Source organism: Rutidosis leptorrhynchoides, chromosome 8 (assembly GCF_046630445.1).
Source record: "Rutidosis leptorrhynchoides isolate AG116_Rl617_1_P2 chromosome 8, CSIRO_AGI_Rlap_v1, whole genome shotgun sequence".
NCBI lineage: Eukaryota > Viridiplantae > Streptophyta > Magnoliopsida > Asterales > Asteraceae > Rutidosis > Rutidosis leptorrhynchoides.
The window spans coordinates 225922344-225930000 of NC_092340.1; positions in this window are offsets into that span (position 1 = coordinate 225922344).

Below are 7657 nucleotides of genomic sequence, written 5' to 3' on the forward strand. Positions count from 1 at the left end.
TAATCCATTATCACAAATACAATAACACACTTAGAGTGGATTTACAAACCAACTCATTTCGACACTTAGTCTAAATTCGACCAATTGCACTTACAAACACCAAACGCGTCCAAACTAATCACTAATCACTAATCATAAGTGAAAATGGTCCTAATAAGCCAAAAGAACCCAAACTTAAGTGTTTAACACTTATCAATCTCAAAATCACCCAAAAACCCTAATTTTGACTCAATTCAAAAATTAGTCTTTCAAACACACCAAAAGGGTTCCAATACTTCCATAATCACTAAACCTAGTGATTAAACCCAATTACAAGTCATAAACAAGACCAATTTGTTCGCCAACCCAAAATCCACCAATAATAACAATAAACCCGATTACTAGCATCAACAAACTCACTTCAAGAGTTTTAAATGGGTTTCTCTACAAATCAAGTTCAAACCCTAACTTTGAATATCAAATCAAACAATGAAATTCGGAGTTAGAACTTACCACAACAACCAAAACGTAGCTAGGAACGAAGTGAACAACTTTAAAAACCTGATCTTTGGTGAGAATCCAACTCTTTCTTCTCGAAATGAAGCTTCCTCTCTCTAAAACTCTTCTCTCTCTAGGGTTTAAAGATGAGAGTGATGAATGGATGTGAAAATGATCCAAAGTTGGATCCAAACCAACTGATAAATCCCACATATCCGGCCTCAAGTGAAATGACTAAATTGCCCTTCATTAAACTCAAAATAGAAAAAGGCTGAAATCTGTTGCTGGCAAGGTGCGCGGCGCTCACCCATAACTGTGCGCGGCGCGCACAACAGTCTGGGTAGATTCTGACCTTCGTTTAATTCCACAATACTTCCTGCATTCAACGTAGCATAATTACACTTCCGTACAATAAATATTAGAGTCTTACAACTCTCCCCCACTTAGAATCGGTCACGTCCTCGTGATCCTTGTCACTTAACCAAACGGACCACGCTCCACGGTCCTTAAACGTAAGTCCCAAACCGACTTTCCTAGGCAATTCTTCCTAACGAATCGCTTTTAACAACCAAAATCGTCACACGCGATTTATCAAGTCACAATCCGTGCACTAAACCTTACTCAATCCCGCACATCGGGAAAACTCAGCAAATCTCGAACCGAGATATCAATTCCTTAGCGTACCTTTACCAAGGACAACGCTAAAAGCGACCAAGTCTCAACCTAAAGTCAACAATCCGAACGTTGAAGATCGAACCGCAAAAATCCTTACGGATTACACTTACCACTAAACATCCTTTGTAGCCTGCAATACAACCAATACGCCACTATCCTAACATCATAAGCAACGGCTAAGACCGAAAGCGTCCAAAACGACTATCGCAACGCTAAACCCAAGGTGCACAAAAATCGACTATTGTTACACCCGTAACAACATGTGAGCGAAACACGGCTATCGCCTCACTAATCCCACGACATGGTCCCCACGACCCCACCATCGGCGTATAAAACCACCGTTAGTTCAAACAACGTGGTCCTTACGACCCCACCATTGGCGTATAAAACAAAGAATAGATCACACATCCAACAACAAGAAGGCTGGCAGAAAACTACACGCAACCCACTTCCCAAATCTCAACACCGAATGAAGTCAGCAGACCCCATCAACGGTCATGCTTCACCGATATAACACTACACCCATGATGAAGTCAGCGGACCCCGAAGGTCATGCTTCACCAATCAACGATCTCATGATGAAGTCAGCGGACCCCGAAGGTCATGCTCCACCAATCAACGATCCCATGATGAAGTCAGCGGACCCCGAAGGTCATGCTTCACCAATCAATGATCTCATGATGAAGTCAGAGGACCCCGAAGGTCATGCTCCACCAATCAACGATCCCATGATGAAGTCAGCGGACCCTGAAGGTCATGCTTCACCAATCAATGATCTCATGATGAAGTCAGAGGACCCCGAAGGTCATGCTCCACCAATCAACGATCCCATGATGAAGTCAGCGGACCCTGAAGGTCATGCTTCACCAATTAATGATCTCATGATGAAGTCAGAGGACCCCGAAGGTCATGCTCCACCAATCAACGATCCCATGATGAAGTCAGCGGACCCTGAAGGTCATGCTTCACCAATCAATGATCTCATGATGAAGTCAGAGGACCCCGAAGGTCATGCCCCACCAATCAACGATCCCATGATGAAGTCAGCGGACCCTGAAGGTCATGCTTCACCAATCAATGATCTCATGATGAAGTCAGAGGACCCCGAAGGTCATGCTCCACCAATCAACGATCCCATAATGAAGTCAGCGGACCCTGAAGGTCATGCTTCACCAATCAATGATCTCATGATGAAGTCAGAGGACCCCGAAGGTCATGCCCCACCAATCAACGATCCCATGATGAAGTCAGCGGACCCTGAAGGTCATGCTTCACCAATCAATGATCTCATGATGAAGTCAGAGGACCCCGAAGGTCATGCTCCACCAATCAACGATCCCATGATGAAGTCAGCGGACCCTGAAGGTCATGCTTCACCAATCAATGATCTCATGATGAAGTCAGAGGACCCCGAAGGTCATGCTCCACCAATCAACGATCCCTTTTGGCCTCGAACAACGAGTAGTGTAACATCGCGCTCTGCTACGCCATAGTGAATCCTAACGGATACCACTAACCATTCACACAATCGAGCAAGAACCGCCTATATCAAACATAGGCACAAAACAATACTTCTCTTAAAGAGGATCCGATACGCACATCCCTTAACCGAGGGATTTCACCTTGCTCACCATACCCGTCCATTATCTCTCAACGAGATTTACCACATTACTACCTTGGTGATATTTCAAATCCAAAATCATAAGTACAATTTAACCGAAATTGTACCCTACCACAAATCGACCAAATCTAGGTCCCGACACAAATTTCGGATCTACCAAAAGCATTGTCCGAAATCTCACACTAAAACCTCCGCGTGCGGGAGTGTAACTCCCCCACTTGGAACTACGTTCCATAACCGCATCTCGTACACCCGCACAATGCTACCAAAGGTAGACTTTACCAATAATTGGGTTCACACGGCCCATCACCACGTCTTGCTTCAACTTTGAGCATACCAAGGATCCTAACCTATCCTTAAACACTTCGAACAAAAAGTGTACCACAAATTACACGAACTATACACTCGCAATCATCCAATTGCTTTAGTTTGTTGAATTTCACCCGATCGCTCATGAACCTAAGGGTTTCACTTCGGTACCCTAAGTACAATGTAACCGCGACATAATCGGAGTCGAACACCACGCTAGCAGGTATAAAAAGGCACCTAATGTCGCGTCACGTAGACTCCTTTACCAACATGCATCGAGATCAACACTCGATTTCAAGAGTTTCAATCCACCCGACGAACCTCATGGTTCATCAACTTCAACACGAAAGCGAACACGCACTTAACGACCGAACACCAAAACCCATTTCCATGGTTTGGTAGAAACGTTTCCCAAATACTAAGGAATGCTTGGTTGCACCAAGTCTTACGCCCTTCGCCCGACAATCAAACGTCACCATAGGGTACTTCCATTAGGAACGTCACCCATATCAATAACATGCAAAACACTATGCAACCCACAAACCCGAACGCATCGACACATAAATAAATATTCAAAGGACATATTTATTAAAATGAAACGTACCTTAACGTCTCCTTGCGGCATTCGCCGCCGCCAACTCGGGATAATCCAGCTTGCGATGTCCCTCTTTATGACAATAGTAGCACATTCCGTCATCACTCTTCAGCATTGTGCATTCCACAACTTGTGGCCCCAAACACCACAATTGAAACATCTAGGCGCACGAGAACTCGTCGAACCTTTCTCCGCATTACCCATACTCGCACCTGCGCCCTTAGTTTTCTTACTTGGAGCACCATACGAATCAACCATTCTTTTACTTGAGAGCTCCCTAGCTTTCGATCGCGAATGTGATTCGAAACCCCTAGCCATGTTAAATAACTCCGCAAACGAGTTCACTTGGCCAATGCTGATTTTGCCCTGCAAATCATCATTCAAAGTCTGATAGAAATCTTCCATCAACATCCGATCATTCCCAATATACTCCGGGCAAAAACGAGCCTTCGACATAAAGGTCGTCTTTAGAGTATTCAAGTCCATCGACCCTTGTTGCAAATTTCGCAACTCATTCCGCATTTCCGACAAATCGGCTGAAGTCCGGAACTCCTTGAAGAATTCCCTCTTAAACTCGTCCCATGATAACACCATAAACAGTTCACCACCGACAAGATCAATCTTACCATCCAACCAATCCTTTGCTCTACCCCGCAACAAACTAGTAGCGAGCCTTGTCCTCTTCTCGGGAGGACATTCAATCGTGCGAAAACACCCTTCGACATCCGAGATCCAAGTGGTGCTTACCAAGGGATCCGGTTTCCCATCGTACATCGGAGGTTTAGTCCGCATGAAGCTCTTAAGACAATGCTCCATTTCGCCGCTACTCCGAAATTCGGAATACCTCCTATCCATTCTTTCTTCCAACGCACCCATTTGCTCCGCAACGTCTGCCGCAACTCTAGTATTAAACTCCTCATCATTCGTCTCGATCTCGTTTCGCGTCGCCATTCTAAAGAATGCAAAACGATTAGTCCACGAACGTGTAAAACCACACGCACAACACCGCCCATCTTGCTCAACACCCGTCGTACATCACTGGTTTGACACGATTTGCACCCGTAATAAGGTTTGCAAGTCCTTATTACACACACACGCCGTATCAACTCGTTAGTACAACGACCGCCTCGCTTGATGTCATAAACAAACACAAAAAAATTCCACGCGACAACAACACACGCGAGAATTATTATCACAACACAATAATATATTAATAATATCCGCATTACTAATATAAACGTTAGTCCACTTACAAACAAGGCACTAACTATAACCCATTCCGACCCGTAATCCTACAAGTCACGCAACAAATAAGCACACACAAAAGTCTAAGTCTAGGCACCTATCTCAAGTCACCTAAATCCCTTAGACCATGCTCTGATACCACTTGTAACAACCCAACCCGTTAACCAACCAAAAACGCGGAAATAAAAAAAAATTAAAACTGAACAGAGCTGTCCAGATGGGGTGCGCGGCGCGCACCCACACCTGTGCGCGGCGCGTACAGGGCCTGGCAGCCTGCTGTCCACTTTTTCCAATTTTCGCAAAAAGATCTCTTGCTTCCCGACACTTTTAGACCAAACGCTCTTCACAACAATTTACATTAGTTAAAACTAACACGTTCCAATAATAAAATGAGTTTTACGAGACCGGGCCCACATCGGCCGTTCTACGACTTTCGTACAAAATACAAGTTTTCAACCACACGACTTCTAATACAAAATAAAACCGAGCATGGTGATTGGGGATACGCTACCCAATCCTATCCAATCCAAAAGCAAGATCTTCTAAAGCAACTACGCGAGCCACTAGTTCCCACGCTTACCCGAGTCACCGCATCCAAGCAAATCTATAAAAAAAAGTAAACAACGAGAGGGTAAGCTAACGCTTAGTGAGTGAGAATATACTACATACATATATATACATAAAATGGACATGCCACACAATATCAAATAACACATACCGGATCATCCGAGCATATAGCAAGCAAAACTAAGCTTACCGTACAATTGCGACACCACTAGCTACAACATCAATGTAAGTTCACTCACAACGTTATGAACAACACTACCAAGCTACACCCGAAGGGCTAGCTACAACACATCAATATCAAAACATAAGATAATATAATATCCCCGAACCTACGACCCAAGGCTAAACACTTAACCTTAACAATAAGATGATCGTATAAATCGAGTCACCATGAATCCGCTCTAACCGAAATTCACAACTTAACAATAAGATGATCGTGCAAACCGAGCCATCATGAACCTATATGTGAAGTGATCTCTATAACCGAGAACCGCTTCACCCAACCCGCACCCATCCTACACATACATATGCACATAGGATATTAACACTCACCTTTTCGCCTTGATGAATGCAACCTTGTAATTCCGCAACATGTCAATGGAAAGTACCTAATCCATTATCACAAATATAATAACACACTTAGAGTGGATTTACAAACCAACTCATTTCGACACTTAGTCTAAATTCGACCAATTGCACTTACAAACACCAAACGCGTCCAAACTAACCACTAATCACTAATCATAAGTGAAAATGGTCCTAATAAGCCAAAAGAACCCGGACTTAAGTGTTTAACACTTATCAATCTCAAAATCACCCAAAAACCCTAATTTTGACTCAATTCCAAAATTAGTCTTTCAAACACACCAAAAGGGTTCCAATACTTCCATAATCACTAAACCTAGTGATTAAACCCAATTACAAGTCATAAACAAGACCAATTTGTTCGCCAACCCAAAATCCACCAATAATAACAATAAACCCGATTACTAGCATCAACAAACTCACTTCAAGAGTTTTAAATGGGTTTCTCTACAAATCAAGTTCAAACCCTAACTTTGAATATCAAATCAAACAATGAAATTCGGAGTTAGAACTTACCACAACAACCAAAACGTAGCTAGGAACGAGGTGAACAACTTTAAAAACCCGAGCTTTGGTGAGAATCCAACTCTTTCTTCTCCAAATGAAGCTTCCTCTCTCTAAAACTCTTCTCTCTCTAGGGTTTGAAGATGAGAGTGATGAATGGATGTGAAAATGATCCAAAGTTGGATCCAAACCAACTGATAAAGCCCACAGATCCGGCCTCAAGTGAAATGACCAAATTGCCCTTCATTAAACTCAAAATAGAAAAAGGCTGAAATCTGTTGCTGGCAAGGTGCGCGGCGCGCACCCATAACTGTGCGCGGCGCGCACAACAGTCTGGGCAGATTCTGACCTTCGTTTAATTCCACAATACTTCCTGCATTCAACGTAGCATAATTACACTTCCGTACAATAAATATTAGAGTCTTACAAAAAATATTAATGATAATAAATAATAAAGGTTGTATTATTTTTACAATAAAAATTATAATTTTGATCCTAACTCTTAATACTAATAATACATATTAATAATACTTGATAGCAATTAATGTTAATAATAATAATAATAATAATAATAAAATAATAATAATAATAAATATAGTAATAATAACAACAATAATAATAATGGTAATAGTAATACTAATAATAATTATTATAATACTAATAATAGCAATAATAATAACAATAACAATAATAATAACAATAACAATAACAATAATAATAATAATAATAATAATAATAATAATAATAATAATAATAATAATAATAATAATAATAATAATAATAATAATAATAATAATATAATAATAATAATAATAATAATAATAATAAGAATAAGAATATTCTTAGTTATAACTATAATTATATTAATAATAATGATGAATGATAACTAATACATATTAGTAATAATAATTATAATAATTATGATATTTAGTACTAATAACAATGATTAACAACAACAATATTAATAACAACATTGATAATAATAATAATAATAATAATAATAATAATAATAATAATAATAATAATAATAATAATAATAATAATAATAATAATAATAATAATAATAAAAAAAAATTTCA